This window comes from Prionailurus bengalensis, chromosome C2, assembly GCF_016509475.1.
Source record: "Prionailurus bengalensis isolate Pbe53 chromosome C2, Fcat_Pben_1.1_paternal_pri, whole genome shotgun sequence".
NCBI classification, from domain to species: Eukaryota; Metazoa; Chordata; class Mammalia; order Carnivora; family Felidae; genus Prionailurus; species Prionailurus bengalensis.
The window spans coordinates 26,308,294-26,326,835 of NC_057350.1; the positions used below are offsets into that span (position 1 = coordinate 26,308,294).

An 18,542-nucleotide genomic window follows, 5' to 3' on the forward strand; every position below is an offset into this window, starting at 1 on the left:
CTCTGTCTCTCAAAAATAAAAAAAATAAGTAAAAAATAAGTAAAAATGTTAAAAAATTTTTAAAAATGCTAGAAAAAATAGAAAGGAGGGAAAGAAGAAAAAAGGAAGGAAGGAAGGAAGGAAGGAAGGAAGGAAGGAAGGAAGGAAGGAAAAAGAATGCTTTGGTTGATGTTTGTAGAAATGAAATATTCATGTTCAGACATTAGCCTAGTAGCAGGTAAGCACTTACTGGCAGATTATATCTTCCACAGGTAGCACCAATATATAGCACCAAGATGTATCCCATCTCGCATGTTCTTACAATATAAGATGCCAAGTCCCCTTCCTTTGAATTGACATAGGCCTATGGCTCCAGCAGTAATAGTGAAACCATATGACTTCCAGACTAAGTCATAAGAGGCAACAGAACTTTGCCTTTGTTATTAGAACTCAGCCACCATATCGTGAGGAAGCCAAGCAGGAACACAGAAGAGCCACCACATGAAGGTGTTCCAGTCACTGTCCAGTGGAGGTACCAGGTAATAGCCATAATTCTCCAGATACGTGATTCAATGAGTAAGGCTTCATATCTAGCCTTCAGCCTTGAGCCAGTCCAACTAATGCAGAATAGGGCAGAGAGAACCTGTCCCTGCTGAACCCTGCCAAAATGCAAATTTGTGAGCAAATTAAATGTCATCATTGTTTTAAGTCACTAGATTTGGGGGTGGTTGATTGCATAATATTGGATAAACAGAGAAGTGGGTTTTAGTATTAATATTACGTATGCTAATTGCCTATCCAATAGTCTTTCCCTCCTTCCTTCTGAAAAGCAGGACCTCAATTTTCTTTGGAGTAGAAAAATAACCAGTTATAAAAACCTATTTCCCTAAATGTCTTCCAGCTAGTGGTTGACATATGATTCACCTCTGGCTAATGAAATATAAGTGGACATTTACTATTTAAAGGCTCCCAGGAAAGCTATTGTACTCCTAACAAAAAGGGACAGATTCAGTTAGCAGGTATTTTATGCCTCCACCTTTCCTATCTTATTGTCCATAATTTAAATATGCTATCTAGAGCCATCTTGGTTTAAGTGCTTGGCCACTGAAGTCAGACCACCTGAGTTTGAATCTGTGTGACATCTCTGAACCTCAGTTCCTCATTTGGAAAACTGGAATAACAACAGTCCCTATGCTATAGGGTTGTTTTGAGGGAAATAAATGAAGATATTTAAGGGGTTTCATACATATTGTGTGCTGAACAAACATTAGCACACTGAACTGTTATTGATTCTGGGCAGTCATAATCTATTCCTCTAATTTTGGTAACCATATCCTTATTTCTCTTCAGGGTAGGACATCAGCCACTCTCAGGCTGTGTGTGTTTTTTTGGCTCAGGCCTCACCCCAATTCCAGGTGGTACACTGGACACAGGCCTGAGCCGTTTGACTCCTCATACTTCCCAGGCCAGGCTAATTCGTTGAAGGATGGATAAGTGACCCAATCTAAGGCAAAAATGCAACAAGACTTTTGCTGAGACTTCCAAGACAGAGGCAGACATTCTCCACGGGTGGTCTTAAGGTTGAAAAGATGTAAGGTCTGTAACTGCTGGAGCCATTTTGGCCACCACAGAAAGAAAGGATGTCTTAGTATAGTGACAAATAGGAGAGCAGAGATGCTGGGAGAGAGAAATGGGCCGAATGGCATCACAGGTCAGTGTGAATGACTTTCAGTTACACAATCAAACCCTCCTTTTTACTTCAGTCAATGTGGTTTTTTTCTGCCCAAAGAAAGAGTTTTAACTGACTCAGCTATTATTATTATTGAAGAAGATTTTGTTGAAAAGATGACATACATATAAATTGAGAAACATAACTGAGATGTAATATTTTAATTACTCAAAATTATGCCAAGCTGACAATTACTTTTTCAGTTTGTATGTTACCTCAGTAAAACAGGAATAGAAGGAAACTTCCTTGTCCTGATAAGAGACATATATGAAAGTCCTATAGCTAGTATTAACATTAATGGTGAAAGACTAAACACATCCCTACTAAAATAGGAAGGGAAGGATGTCCACTCCACCACTTCTATTCAACATTGTACAGAGGTTCTAACACCATAATAAGGTGAAGAAAAAAAAATAAAAGCAAACAGATTAGGAAGGAAAACACAAATCTGTTTATTCATAAATGATGTGCTCATTTATGTAAAAATCCTAAAGAAATTGCAAATAAGCTACAAGAACTAAAACTGAGTTTAGTAAGATAGCAAAATCAATATACAAAAAAAACAATTATATTTCTAGAAATTAGTATGAGCAGTTAGAAACTGAAATTGAAAATTTACCATTTACAATAGCATCAAAATTACGAAATGCTTATGAATAAATTTGATGAAAGAGGTTTATGACTTATACACTAAAAACCATAAACATTGCTGAGAAAAATTAAAGAAGACCTAAGTAAATGGACAGATATACCATGTTCACAGATTAGAAGACTCAATATTGTTAAGATATCATTTAAGTGGCAAGCTGATTTTAAAACTTATATAAAAATGCAAAAGATCCAGAATAGCCAAACACTTTGGGAAAAAAGAACAAAGAGAACATTTTAAGTTTTTTAAAGTATTTTTCTAGGGAGTCATTTCTAGAAGTATAGTTCTAGATAAAAGGCTGGAAATATCCATAAGAAAAACGAATTTAATATTAAAGTAAATTTTGCAGCTTAAAACCGTTTTAGTTTGAAATATTTTTAAAGTATATTAGTAGTTGTCATGAGCTTAAGAAGTGCCTGAATGAGTGTATAAAAGACATGAACAGAAACTTTTCGAAAGAAGACATGCAGATGACCAACAGACACATGAAAACATGCTCAACACCACTCATTATCAGGGAAATGCAAATCAAAACCACAATGAGATACATCCTGACACCTGTCAGAATGGCTAAAATTAACCACTCAGGAAACAACAGGTGTTGGCAAGGATGCAGAGAAAGGGGAACACTTTTGCACTGGTGGTGGGAATGGAAACTGGTGCAGCCACTCTGGAAAACAGTATGGAGGTGCCTCAAAAAATTAAAAATAGGGGCGCCTGGGTGGCGCAGTCGGTTAAGCGTCTGACTTCAGCCAGGTCACGATCTCATGGTCCGTGGGTTCGAGCCCCGCGTCAGGCTCTGGGCTGATGGCTCAGAGCCTGGAGCCTGTTTCCGATTCTGTGTCTCCCTCTCTCTCTGCCCCTCCCCCGTTCATGCTCTGTCTCTCTCTGTCCCAAAAATAAATAAACGTTGAAAAAAAAAATTTTTTTTAAATAAAAAAAAAAAAATTAAAAATAGAGGTACCCTATGACCCAGAAATTGCACTACTAAGTATTTAACCAAGGATACAAAAAATGCTAATGTGAAGGGGCAAATGCACCCCAATGTTTATAGCAGCACTATTGACAATAGCCAAAGTATGGAAAGAGCCAAGTGTCCACCAACTGACGAATGGATGAAGAAGATGTGGTATATACATACAATGGATATTACTCAGCAATCAAAAAGAATGAAATCTTGCCATTTGTGACAATGTGAATGGAACTAGAATGTATCACACTAAGCGAAATAAGTCAGAGAAAGATATCATATGATTTTCACTCATATGTGGAATTTAATAAACAAAATAGATGAACATGGGGAAAGGAAGTAAAAATAAGATAAAAACAGGGAGGGAGGCAAACCATAACAGACTTAAATACAGAGAACAAACTGAGGGTTGCTGGTGCGGTGCTGAGTGGGGGATGGGATAAATGGGTGATGGGAATTAAGGAGGGCACTTGTTGGGATGAGCACTGGATGTTATATGCAAGTGATGAATCACTAAATTCTACTCCTGAAACCATTATTACACTATATGTTAATTAACTTGGATTTAAACAAAATTTTAAAAAAGAAAGAAAGAAAGAAAGAAAGAAAGAAAGAAAGAAAGAAAGAAAGAAAGAAATGCCTGAATAACTCCATCCTTCAGACACCAGGTGAGAGTGAAATGGGATGGTTCATGAGGGTGCATGGGACTACCTGCTAGTGAAATATATGGTGCAGTGGAAGAAAAGTAATCTAATTTGCTAAATAAATTAAAAGTTATAAAATTACTAATAAATAAAAAGAAAGATATCCTATTATAGAGAAGATATTTTACAAATATTTGATGCTTATAATTATTATGCCTTAGCAGAGCAAAGAATAGTAACATCAATTTTAGAAACTGTACCGAACTGGGAATCTGTATTAGTACTGGCTCTGTCACTAACCAGCCTTTGGACAGGTTAGTTTACTTCTCTAGGTCTTAGTCATTTTCGAAAGAAGGTTATTAAGGGATATAATTTCTTTTTTTTTAATTTTTTAAAAATGTTTATTTTTGAGAGACAGAGATAGAGCGCGAGTTGGGGAGGAGCAAAGAGAGATGGAGACACAGAATCTGAAGCAGGCTCAAGGTTCTGAGCTGTCAGCACAGAGCCCGATGCGGGGCTTGAACTCATGAACCACAAGATCATGACCTGAGCTGAAGTTGGACACTTAACCAACTGAGTCATCCAGGTGCCCCTAGGGACATAATTTCTAAGAGCTCCTCCAAGATCCATACTAAAAATTTTTATTTAGGCTTTTCTGTGTGTGTGTGTGTGTGTGTGTGTGTGTGTGTGTGTGTGTGTGTGTGTTTCAGCATTACTTCATTTTGAGATAACTTTTATTCATTTCTTCTCTATAGAATCCACCTCCTTGTAATCTACATCTTTATTAGAGAACAGTACTATGGGATTGTGGTTGTTTTGAAGGAATCAGGGGCTATAAAATGGTATCCTCTTTCATCCAGGACCAGTAAAGGTGGCCTTTAGCACATCTCTACCAATGATTGTGGATACTTCTATTTTTAATTCTCTCTACAGTCCTCCAAAATGCAGTCTTTGACACATCACATGCATGAGATACCACCATTATTTTTCTCTATTGATTTCCAGAGCAAGCTAGAGTATTGAAGGATAGATAAGTAAACTAAGAGGTTCAACGTACTAAATGGAAATAGCTAGTTCAAGTTTACCAACTAATCTTTCTCTAGGTACATCTGAAAAGCTCCCTTTGATATTTTTGTAAATCTGATTCCTGACTTAGTAGAGAGCTATTTTGCTAAAAGGATTGTAGTCCAAAAAGAGCCCTGTTTAGGCTATCTCTTTTTAGTGCATAAAGACAGAATTCAAAAAGATAAGCAACATGAATGAAATTTTGCAGCCTTAAAAAGTATTTTGTCTTTTAGCTGTGATAGAATGAGGTACCACTATCTTATTCTGCCCCAGGCAGGTCCCAGTTGGCAGATCTTCCCATATAGGGCATTACTATTATGTAAAGTTTGAGATGAAATCTCTTTTCTAAAGATCATACTCCTGGGTTCATGACCTTTTGAGATTTTCTTTCTTCTTCTGTTCAACTTTATTTTAGAAGACCAAAAGACCTGCTAATCTTTGCTAGTGTATGTGAGGTCATTCTGAGATATAAGTTTCACATATATAAAAAACATTCCAGGTGTGGTTTCATGTTATACAATTACCTTAGCATAGGTTTAAAAAATTAGACGTGGGGTGCCTGGGTGGCTCAGTTGGTTAAGCATCCAACTTCGGCTCAGGTCATGATCTCACGTCCGTAGGTTAGAGCCCCACGTGAGGCTTTGTACTGACAGCTCAGAGCCTGGAGCCTGCTTCGGATTTTGTCTCCCTCTTTCTGCCCGTACCCCCGGCTGGCACGTGTTCTCTCTCTCTCTCTCATGAAAATAAATAACCATTTATAAAAATAAAATAAAATAAAGAATTAGACTTAAACTTTGGGACCATGCTGATTCTTGACTCTAGCCAGAATCTAAGCTCCCTCCTTCAAACCTTTCATACCTATCAACACAGGCTTTGACTCAAGTCTAACCCCTTTAGTTTTAATTATAAGTTATACCACTAATGACTACCTGAGTTACCAACCTGGCTTGTGGCTCCTAAATGTTGCCCTTTGGAAATTTTTACCAGTTTGCCCTAATTTTCTTTTAACTGAGACTCCATATTAATATGCAACTCGTTATCTGTTCTTTTTATACTTCTTCCCATCCTTGATCTTTCCTAAGGCTGTTAACTCACATTGTATTCTCTTAAGTTTCCCTCTGAACCCTTAAACTTTGTATTTCACAGACTTTTTAAACTCAGATCCCAATTTTAACCTAAAGACTGTAAAACCCTTCACTCCTGAAAAACATGTGAATTTTGTTGACTCCAAACTGTCCACTCTGAATCTGTTACTATATGGTGCTAAAACTGGAAATATGTAAGTTATGTATACCTCAATTCTCAATCATGTTTGCTTCCTGTTGAAATTTCCCAAATTCAGACACTTTTTTAAATAGTAAGAAATAAATCCAATCTTCCTTCATTGTCACCATAATCAAGTGCTGTCTAGCCTACTGTGCCTTGGCAACACAAATGTGCCTTTGGCTTACAGTCTGCCTTAGATGGCATTAACATGGAGAAATGTATAAAATGACAATCTGTAGAGAAATGCATAAAATGAAAAGGATATCAAGAGTGAATTTTTTTTAAAAAGGTAAAATTGCTAATACTATTGTATTGATCTCACCAGGTCTCTATGGGAATGAGAATTTGATATATTTAAGTTGTTGCTGGAATCTAAATTGATTACCGTACACTACATTTTCAAAGGTAATTCTGGCAATGTTTTAGTGTATCTGGAATTCATAAAAATTATTTCATTAAAAAAGAATCCAAGTTGACATCTGTAGGTGCTATCTCACACTTGAGTAAAAACAAAGTCAGCTGTTGCCTAACTGTAACAGTACTTTTATTTGACACTTCCAAATGCTTGGCGTAAAATGAAGCAGTGTGCTGGCCAACAAAAAGCAAAAGAGTGTGGAAAGCAATGGGGAGATGAAATTGGGTAAAAGCAAGACATTTTCAGTTCAACTGTTTTATTTTATAGTCTAAGACTATAAAAGCAACAAACTGTAAAACTTTACTAAACCGTTTACCACTGAATTCTACATAATTCTATAGTAAATGTCATAATCTATCCTTCCCTCAAGAAAAAACTGTCAGTTCTATATTTAAGCTAAAGAGTCTACAATGCCAACATAACAAAAATCTATTTTGAGGATTAAATACATTTCACTACTCAGATTTCCATCATTTTCTTAATATAATACTGGTCTTTCTACAATTACCTTAAAGTCTACACTTAACGTCTCCATTTCTCTCAAATTTGTTTCACTTCCTTCAGCAGGTATGAGGGAGATGGGAGAGGCCTGTTTCTCTACATTAACTTTCTCTTTTCCATCTCTGCTTCCTTTATCTTCTTGATCTATGCCATCAATGTCAACTTCCGCGCTTGCATTCTTTTTTCCACAATCCACCACTCTCTTGGAAAACATTTCCCCATTTCTTTTGCTCTCCTAAGAACCTATGACTCAAGCTGAATGGGGAGCTGAATTTACTAAAAGTATATAGCACAAGGTAGAGAATTATATTGCAGAACAATGCAAAAAATAACTTAGAAATGAATATTAGAACAAACGAAAAAAGGAAGGAGGTCTTCTCTAGATTAAAAGACTTGTGAGTTAAAACATTCAAATGTAATGTGTGAACTTTACACACATTATGAATTATGACTCAGGCAACCACACTGTATGAAGAAATTTTTGAGACAATCAGAAACATTTTAATATGGACTAAAGGTATTTGACAATATCAAAATAATATCAAGATGTGATTATGAATTTTGTTTGGTGTAAAAGTGGATTAAATTTTGTTTTTTTTAAAGTTCACTTTCTTTTTTAGAGATGCATCGTGAAGTATGCAGAAGTGAAATAGTAGGATTTCTGAGATTTCTTTCCAAATAGTCAGCAAAGAGAGAAAAGAGATTAAGCAAGTGTGGCATAATCTTGATAACTGTTAAATCTTGATGGATATGGATTGTGCTATTCTTTTTTTGCAGGTGTTTAAATTTTTTCATTTAATACTATTTGCAAATTCAAAAATAAAAAATAATATATTCCTCTTTTTAAGAGTCCTTATTAATCCTGAATCTTAGAAATTTTCATCTGAGTGTCTTCTCCATTCAAGAATTGTGCAATATATTTTTTAGTTGTTTTGATTTCTTCTTAGATTCTAGCTCTTAATCTCCTGGCTGTATCTAACCCTCACATGCACATTATTTCCCACTCAGAATGCCTTAGAGATCTCCTGGGTTATTCTCACTGTACTCAGAGAGCCTGATACCCATAAACAAAACAACTCACCCAGGTGTTTTTCTAAACAAAAGCTATTTTTCCTGTAAGTTCATTGACATCCCCTCTCTCCACAGACAGAACTTATCATTCTCCCCTTTGTGTTTTCATAGCACTTTAAAAATAACCCATATTGAAACATTAAAATTATGTATTATTATTTTACTTGTCTGTCTTCCCTAGTAAATTGTAAGTTCCTTGAGAACAGCAACTGTGATGGCTAATTTTATGTGTCAACTTGACCGGGCCAAGTGGTGAGCAAATATTTGGTCAAACATTATTCTGAGTTTCTGTGAGGGTGTTTCTGAATGGGATTAACATTTAAGTCAGCAAACTGAGTAAAGCAGATTGCCTTCCATTATGTGGGTGGGCTTCATCTATTCACTTGAAGTCCTGAGTAGAACAAAATAGCTGACCCTTCCCCAAGTAAGAGAAAATTCCTCCTGCCTGACTGCTTTCAAACTGGGACACTGGCTTTTCTCCTGCCTTCAGACTCTAACTGTAACTAACATCAGCTCTCCTGAGTTTTGAACCTGCTGACCATTAGACTAGAAATACACCATTGACTCTCCTGGGTCTCTAGTTTACCAATTCACCCTACAGATCTTGGGACATTTTAGCCTCCAAAATAATAACATGAGCCAATTCCTTATTTAAAACCAACCAACCAGCCAACAAACAAACAAACAAAAACTCTTTAATATGTATACATCCTATTGGTTGTTTCTTTGGAGAACCCTAATTAAAAAAAAAAAAAAAACTCGTATCTTATGCATTTCTAATGAACTAGAACTTGGCACAGTGACTAACAAGAAGTAGATGCTTCTTTTTAATGGTTTGTTGAATTACCTGGCATTTTAATATAGTGCTTTAATGGTCTAAATGTAAGATTTATATTTGACTAATTAGTTAATTTTGAAAAGAAAGAAATGTTGGACCCTACAATGGTATGAGAAAGAGTAAATTCCTTGCTTTTTAAAAATTGCAGCTAAAATGTTAAGTCAACTAAAAGAAGAAGGAAACTACTAAACTAGACTAGAATTAAACTAGTTTCCATGTTTTATTGATCCATTCTTTAAATTTGGTCACACATCTATTCTTTTATCAATTTGGGTCTGAATTTTCTCATTATGGAACATGAAGCTAGCTCCTCCTCCCATTTTTCCCTGGCTCTGGCATTTCATCCCTCTTATCATTCCCAGTAGCAACTATAGGCTAATTTTCCTAATACATTCCTTTTATCTTATCCCAAAATTTTCAGCAGTTCTCCACTATCTACATCCTTCACTCTAATATTCAAAATTGCTCACAATATGATCACAATCTACCTTTTCATCAGACTCTCAAGCAAATCCTCCATCCTTCCTGCTACGTTGGTAAATGCACACTTCTTTTACTTACATTCAACTAAATTTACTGTAGTTCTTAAAATGCCTTCCCCTTATTCTTAGCAAGTCCAAATTCTCTTAAGAAATAGTGGAGAGGGATGGACCTAGAGGCCATTATGCTAAGCAAAATTAGTCAGAGAAAGACAAATATCATATGACTTCACTCATATGAAGAATTTAAGATTCAAAATAGATGAACATAAGGGAAGGGAAGCAAAAATGATATAAAAACAGGGAGAGGGACAAAACATAAGAGACTCTTAAATATAGAGAACAGAGGATTGATGGAGGGGGGATGGGCTTAATGGGTAAGGGATATTAAGAAATCAACTCCTGAAATCATTGTTGCACTATATGCTAACTAACTTGGATATTAATTAAAAAGAAAGAAAGAAAGAAAGAAAGAAAGAAAGAAAGAAAGAAAGAAAGAAAGAAACTGCCTAATTAAAAAAAAAGAAAGAAAGAAAAGAAGTAGTGGAAAGGGGTGCCTGGGTGGCTCAGTAGGTTAAGCATCCAACTCTTGGTACTGGCTCAGGTCATGATCTCACGTTTGGTGGGATCGAGCCCCACATTGGGGCTGTCAGCACAGCCTGCTTGGGATTCTCTCTCCTTCTCTCCCCACCCCTCCCCACTTGTGTGCGTGCACTCTCTCTCTAAATAAATAGATTTAAAAAAAAAAGATTTTTTTAAAAAAATGTATGGTTTCTTCATCTTCCAGCACGGCTCTGTCATTAATAAACAGTTCTTAAGTATCTCTTATGACAAATACACACCTGTTCTGTGAAACCAGAATCCCCCTCACCGCACCCCCAATAGCTGGACTTGCTGAGTCAAGTGTACTTTATTTTCTATGCCATTCATTTGCCACATATTATTTTTAGGCTTTATCATCTTAAATATACTACTGTCTCCTTACTAGCAGGGATTTATGCTTCTGCATATCCTTGACAGATAAAGTTCTCAAACTTTAAAGAATATACTTGAGAAACTTATTTAAAATGCTGATTCCCGGGGCGCTGCGTGGCTCAGTCGGTTAAGCATCCGACTTCGGCTCAGGTCACGGATCTCATGGTCCGTGAGTTCGAGCCCCATGTCAGGCTCTGTGCTCACAGCTCAGAGCCTGGAGCCCGTTTCAGATTCTGTGTCTCCCTCTCTCTCTGACCCTCCCCCGTTCATGCTGTCTCTTCCTGTCTCAAAAATAAATAAACGTTAAAAAAAATTTTTAAATGCTGATTCCCACACCTCGCATCCACCTCCTTCCAATTCTGATTCAGTAATTGGTAATCTACATTGTCATAAGTATTCCCTTGCTGTCTTGTGATTTTGATTCAGGTGATCCAGGGACCACACTTTGAGAAAAAACTGATCCACTATATATATAATACATTTTGTTGCCTGCAGTTAGCATGGGTTCAAAACTTTATTTTTAAAACATCTGTTTTAGAGGGGCCTAGGTGGCTCAGTCAGTTAAGCATCTCACTCTTGATTTTGGTTCGGGTCATAATCTCACGGTTTGTGAGATCAAGCCCTGAGTCGGCCACTGTGCTGGCAGGACAGATCCTGCTTAGGATTCTCTATCTGTCTTTCTCTCTCTCTGCCCCTCCCCTGCTCATGCTCTCTCCCTCTCTCTCAAAATAAATAAATAAACATTAAAATTCTTTTTTAATTTTTTTTCCTTTATTTTGAGAGAGAAAGAAACAGAGCACATGAGCGGAGAAAGAGGGAGAGAGAGAGGATCCCAAGCAAGCCTTGCATGCCATCAGAGCAGAGCCCAATGTGGTGCTCAAACCCACAAATCGTGAGATCATAACTTGAGCCTAAGTCAAGAGTCGGATGCTTAACTGACTGAGCCACCCAGGTGCCCCATAAATAAACATTTTTTAAAAATCTGTTTTAGGGGCGCCTGGGTGGCGCAGTCGGTTGGGCGTCCGACTTCAGCCAGGTCACGATCTCGCGGTCCGTGAGTTCGAGCCCCGCGTCGGGCTCTGGGCTGATGGCTCGGAGCCTGGAGCCTGCTTCCGATTCTGCGTCTCCCTCTCTCTCTGCCCCTCCCCCATTCATGCTCTCTCTCTCTCTGTCCCAAAAATAAATAAAAGTTGAAAAAAAAAAAATTTAAAAAAATAAATAAATAAATAAATAAATAAAAATAAAAATCTGTTTTAATTTAGAAGGATAGGTATGCTTGCATTGAGAAAATTCTTAAATGGAAAATGGCTTAGGAGTGCTGGGTAACTCTAAAATATTCTGCCCACATTATCAAAGACATTACCCAGGAGGAAAGAAAAGAGAAAAATGTATAGGAAACTAAAGAGACTGCACAAGGTGCTGCTTGATGGATCAGCTACAGATAAAAAAGTCATGGGCTGAAACCTTAAACACGGTGAAGGCTAAATGTCAGGATGAGCTGATACTTCCACAAGGGGCTGTTTGGCTAAGTTCAGAGGAAGTGTTCAGATCTCTGCACAGTGTAGATGGAGCTAGAAAGCAAAACCTTCAAAATCTCATTTTGTGTTTATTCTTTGCTCCAAGCAAGCAATTTTTTTTTAAATGTTTATTTATTTAGTTTTGAGAGACAGAGAGCGAGAGCGGGGGAGGAACAGAGAGAGAAAGGGAGACAGAGAATACCAAGCAGGTTCCACATCGTCAATACAGAGCCTCATTGCAGGGCTCCAACTCATAAGTTGTGAGATCTTGATCTCAGCAGAAACCAAGAATGGGACGTTTAACCATTTAACCGACTAGGCCACGCAGGCACCCCAAGCAATGCAATTCTAAATAAGAAAAAACAAAACAAACATCATAGAGAGGGGAATTGAAGAAGGAATGGTAATTTTGAGGGGATTAATATCTCTGATTCTAGAGTCATTTACAGATTTAGGGCTCACTGTCAATAATCTTTGAGGAAATATTTTAAATAAGAGAAATACCAAGAATTTGCAAATGAGATATATCTTTATTTTGAAAGATGGAAAAAATGAATTCTTAACTGCAGACTTGAGCTCTTTCAAGTTTCAGAACAGATTATTAAAAAGCTTGTCATCACTTAGAGATGGAGGAAATGGAACCTTTGAGCTAGTTTACGTATGCCAAGGATAGAAATGCCAAACTCTGTATTCTTTTATGATAGATCAGGGGATGCTATAGAAGTTGCAACTAATGACTTCAGCAAGGGATTTGACAAACTAGTAACATTCTTATGAATAAGAGTTTTCTTTAAGTTGTTCTATTATGTGAATTCAGAGTTAGCTGACTCATTTTTCTGACACATGATTAATGGAGAGGGGGCTCTGGGGCTTTTTTGGTGATTTGCATTCATTCAATAAATATTTATTAAACATTTACCATGTGCCAGGAACTGCTGTAGGTAGTGGGAATACAATGGTGAATAAATCAAAGTCCCTGTTCACAAAGGATTTCATAGAAGGAGACAGACAGTAAACAAGGAAACAAATATATTCAATGTCAGGCAATGGTCAGAAAAAGGAATAAAAGAAAAGGTTAAAGGGGAAAAAAAGGAGCAATGGCAAGTGGATATTTCTTTTAAAGGCTGGTCAAAGAAGCTGATAGAATCTGGTGATAATGGAGCAGAAACCTGAAAGAAGTGATGATTATCCAGGTGAAGAATATTCCATGTAGCAAGACAGTAAGCATACAGGCCTAAGATGGAAGCATGCTTGGCCAAGAGGCCCAGTGGTAGGCAGAATAACAGTCCCCCAAAGCTGACCATGTCCCAATTCCCAGAACTTATGAAACTACTATATTTCAGGCAAAATAACTTTGTAGATGGAATTAAAGTTCCAGACCTTAAAATAAAGAAATTATCTTGGATTACCGAGGTAGGTCTCACCTAATCTCATGAACCTTAAAGGCAGAGAACTTTCTCTGGCTGTAGCAAGAGAGATTTGGCAGAAGAGTAAATCAGAAAGACGCCAAGTATGAAAAGAATACTGAACACTGTTGCTGTCTCTCAGATGTAAGGTCCGCAGAGCAAGGACCAGAAAGAGGCCTCTGGAAGCTAAGGGCAGGCCCTAGATGACAAACTGCAAGGAAACAAGGACCTCAGTCCTACAAACATAAGGCACAAAATTCTGCCCATAACCAGAGAGAACAGCTAAACCAACCCAACTTCTGACCTGCAGAACTGTGAGATAATAAATTTGTATTGTTTTAAACTGCTAAATTTGTGGAAATTTGTGGTCATTTGCTTTGACAGCAATAGAAAACTATTATAGACTACACTGGATTGAAAGATAGGGAGTATAATAGGAGATGAAACAAAAGAGGTAGAAAGGATGGATTGCAGGAAGAAGATGAACAAAAGGGTAGCTACTGTGTGGCCTTCTAGACTATTGTAAGGCCTTTGTTTTTAACCACAGATGAAATGGGAGCCAATGGAGGATGGGGGCAGGCATAACAAAATCAAATTTACATTATAAAAGGATCACTGTGAACTACCTTGTTTAGAATCCAGCTGAATGAATATTGCAATAGTTCATGCAACAATGTAAACTACGAAAATCATAAGGGAAATAAGAATAGTCAGATTCTGGATGTATGAAGTTGAAGCATATAAACTTGCCATTTGAGTGACTCAAAAACAGTTAAAAATCAAAGGATGAGTCTAGAGGATTTGCTCATAGATGGCCTAAGGGGTGTTGGAGAAAGAAAGGAGTCATTGTTGACTCCAAAATCATTGGCCTGAGCCAAGGGTATAAGAGTTCTACTGAAATAAACAACACAGGACGGGAGAGATTATGGGGGTAAAGGAGCAAGGGCAAGCATGGATTCCTCTTGGGACATGTTATGTACGAACCACCTATCAGACATCCAAGTAAGGATGTTCATTAACTGTCAGATATACAAGACTGAAATTCAGAGGATCATCTGAGCTAGAACTATTAATTAGGGAGTCCTCTCACAACAACGGTTTTCAAAACCATGAGATGAAGAGTTCAAACACGCAGGAAATGAGTGGAAAGAAAGAACAGTGGTGCTTCCTGGTTTACTTCTTTTTGAAAGTCTTTCCTAGATTATTTTTTTCTGACTTGTAAATACAAATACATGAATAATCCCACAATCTGAAATACTTTTTAAATATTTAGTTATATATTTAATGAATTGCCTGCTGAAGGGCCCCAGGCTCCAATGTGCAACAATAGCATATTGATAATTTTGAATCAAAGTTACTTAACAAATAGCCAGTGCAAGAACAAACACTCTGACCCCCCTTTGTCTCCTGAAAGCAGGAAATAAATCTCCCAAGTGAAAGGTATCTTCCCTGTACCAGGAGGTAAAAAGACATCCTTATCACCAAAGATAGGGATTTCAGGGCTGGATAGATAAACAAACCTTGTTACTTTAACTAATTTACTACCTAGCCCAAATTTTGTTTAGAATTCCTTACTAATTGAAACTCCTGAACATAAATTTATTTTGTCCTGTCAATTCCTCACTGATTTATGTTTCTTTGTCCAAAAAGTATATGCCTTGGTCATTTCTTTAGGTTTCAATTTTATTATTTGGCCTCTGTGCACACGTTATTATTAAACTTTGTTTTTTCTCCTGTTAATCCGTGTCATGTAAATTTAATTCTTAGACCAGCTGGACAAACTTTGAAGGGTAAAGTAAAATTTTCCCTTTCCAACACTGCATTAAAAATAATAAAATTGAATAATATCCATACTATCACAGAAAATTCAAAATAAAATAGTCATAAGGTCTTCCAAATTAAACACAGATCATACAGTTGAAATACCCTAGTGAAGTTAGCATAAGCTACACATGCATATCAAAAGACAGGTGAATTATATTTCCTCAATAGCTGTTGCTCTGAGACATTTTCATACCCTATTATTGTTTACATTTTTATATAACATTTATGCTGAGTATCTGGTGAGGAGTATTACTTTTTCAGTTCATTTTGGTTCCTCAATACTGTGTGAATTCAGTATTTACATGTGTGCAATTAAAAGCAAAAGCGAAACAAAACAAAATTACCAACTTAACAACTTTGTTCTATTTGCTTTGCCCCCATTGTGTTTCAGTTGTTGCTCATGATATATACAAGTCATAGCTAGTTTATTATTCTCACACTTTCCTTCTGAAAAAAAAAAAGTATTTGTGAGCACTTTAGGCTAGTATAAAAGCACTAAGATATTATATATGTACAATATATTATATATCATATATTAAGCATAAAGAAAATTTGTAATCTTTACATATATATATGTATACATATATATGAATCTCTCTCATGAATCTCTCTCATTCTCTTTCTCACTCCCTCTTTCAAAAAGAGAGATAAAGTTTTTATTTGTATATCTGAAATTATAAATATTTATATATATGTATCTCATACATATAAAGTTTTTTTTTTTTAATTTTTTAACGTTTATTTATTTTTGAGACAGAGAGAGACAGAGCATGAGCGGGGGAGGGGCAGAGAGAGAGGGAGACACAGAAACGGAAGCAGGCTCCAGGCTCTGAGCCATCAGCCCAGAACCCGACATGGGGCTTGAACTCACGGACCGTGAGATCATGACCTGAGCTGAAGTCGGACGCTTAACCGACTGAGCCACCCAGGCGCCCCCATATAAAGTTTTTATATCACAGAGTTACTGAAACATTCCTACAAGGTAGAGAAAAACCTGACCTGCTGCAATTAACTCCCTAAAGCACTCCTGTGAGCACAATTACAAAATATTTTTGCCAACCACATCACAAACAATTATTAATGTACTAACTTTAGTTTCATGTTTTGAGCTTCTCCTGGGCCAGGTGTGGAGTGGGAACATGCTCTTTATGAAAACATCCCATTGGATGTGCTGACAAAGCACATTTTTAAAGCATACTCATAATCACTCTAATTAGGCCATCAAATGTCAGGACTTGCTATGTGAATTTGGTGAATTCTACCCAACTCTGTAGTGCAACTGAGAAGTAACCCTACCTTGGAAACAATTTCCTCATACTATGGCCTCTCCTCCTCTACCTGCCTGTATTGAAAAGTGGTAAGGAGGGTTTGCAATGCTGCCCTTTCACAAGTCTGTGAAACTTCCTTTCAGGTGGGAGCCCAATCACATCCAAACCCTTTTATATGCCCACAACACTATTATCTTTATATGTCTTTGAGGGAATGAATTTACAATATAACTAATATGGAATATGGAATATGGCAGATAGATTGTTCACATCTCTATCTTCCACTAGATTGTGAGTTACTTATTTGTCCATATTTGATCCTTTCTAATGACGGACACACTGTTCTCAAAGCTCTAGCACAAATATTTGACACGGTTATGCAGAAGAAGTCACATGAAAACATCCAATCTTCCCTCCCTCATTCTCCCCCATCTCTACCACCACACAACTGATTGAAAAGAGCAAAGAAAAGTAAAACAAGAGGATATGTTTTCTTAATGAAAACATTCCTTATATTGTTCACTAAGGAATTTATATTTTTAAACTTAATTACCATTGTGCCTTTGAGAAAATACTATTGAATGGAGGTCATTGTGATGGGTAATCTTAGGTTTCAACTTGGCTAGACTGTGGTGCCCATTTTGGTCGAACACTAGATGTTGGTCAAACACTAGATGTTGCTGTGATGGGTATTTTGTAGATGTATTAACATTTACAATTAGTGGACTTTAAGTAAAGGAGATTACCCTGATTAATGTGGGCGGGTCTCAAACAGTTGAAGGCCATATGAACAAAAATTGAGGTTTCCGGGAGTAGAACAAATACTACTTCCTCAAAATCATAACAAAAATCCTGCCAATGGATTTTGAGCTCTTCAACTCTTGCCTGTATTTTTAGCCTGCCAACCTGCCCAACAGATTTCAGACTTACTAGTGCCCACTACCGCATGTACCAATTCCTTAAAAAAAATCTTTCTCTCCACATATGCATCCTATTGGTTCTGCTTCTCTAGAGAACCCTAACACTTGCATTTCAAAGCATTCTTTCCAATACCTCTGAAACTTTTGCTAATTGAATTATACTGTATTCTTAATTTTGTTTCATGGAGTGTTTCTATTACTTACTAATAGAAGTCAGTTTCTCTGTTGGTACAGAGAACAAGAGAGTTGTCAAAGGAACTCAACAATGGCGCATGTCCTGTCAAGCCGGAAAATTTTACATCAGAGGTTTCAAATATGAGCTCTATTTGAGCCAGAGTGTGCAGGTACCTAAATATTATACCCTACCTCCTAAGCTAGGAACATTTTCCTAAGCTAGTTTGTACCAATTAACAAATCTTAAGCAATTACCAATAAAGAATGAGTAGTTTGACCAAAACATTTTCTTCCAAAAAAGATGTGCCATGTTTGGGGCATGGTTGGGGCAGGGAGGAGGGCTTCAACAATTAATGCAACTCAAAATAGGAGGTTGGTGTGCCCAGTTTCCATTGCCTCATTCATCAAGAGAGTCCGTGTTGTGACTCTTGGAAGTCAGTTTTATTGCATGATGTAATGGAGAAAATAATGAAGATTACAAATTTTCTTTATACTTATGTTTTTTTAACCACTGCCAGTTTACAGATATTTAAGAAGTTGAAGCAAAGAGACTAGATTTAGTTTCTTTTAATTTAGCCAAATGGTTAGGTCCTGGAAATTTTTGAAGAAATGTATTAAAGTGTTTTTAGAATTAAAAGTCTTAGATCTCACTTGGTAGACCTCCAATGGCCCTCAGAGCCTGCACATTTTTCCCTGATGCTATATAACAGAACTTTCTCTGTCCACTATAAAGGTGATGGTTTTGTACTCAAATTTAAACTTGACATGTACATTGAGAAGATGGTGAAATTGCTATTCTGTTTACAATGCTGAACTTCTCTGAACTCAATGGAATAACAGATTTTAAGGAGT

General features: G+C 36.9%; 1 long non-coding RNA gene across 3 annotated transcripts in view; it reads right to left on the reverse strand.

Moving 5' to 3' along the window:
• The window catches only part of LOC122491288, a 57,601-nt gene that overhangs the window by 35,702 nt on the left and 3,357 nt on the right, over positions 1-18,542 (reverse strand). Inside the window, exon 1 of one of the 3 annotated variants that reach the window (XR_006299322.1) lies at positions 230-663. The exons of 1 other annotated variant lie outside the window; for it this stretch is intronic. This is a non-coding gene — a long non-coding RNA (uncharacterized LOC122491288). Of the gene's footprint in view, positions 1-229; positions 664-18,542 lie in introns of those variants that run through there. One more of the 3 variants, XR_006299324.1, reaches the window with a different exon arrangement.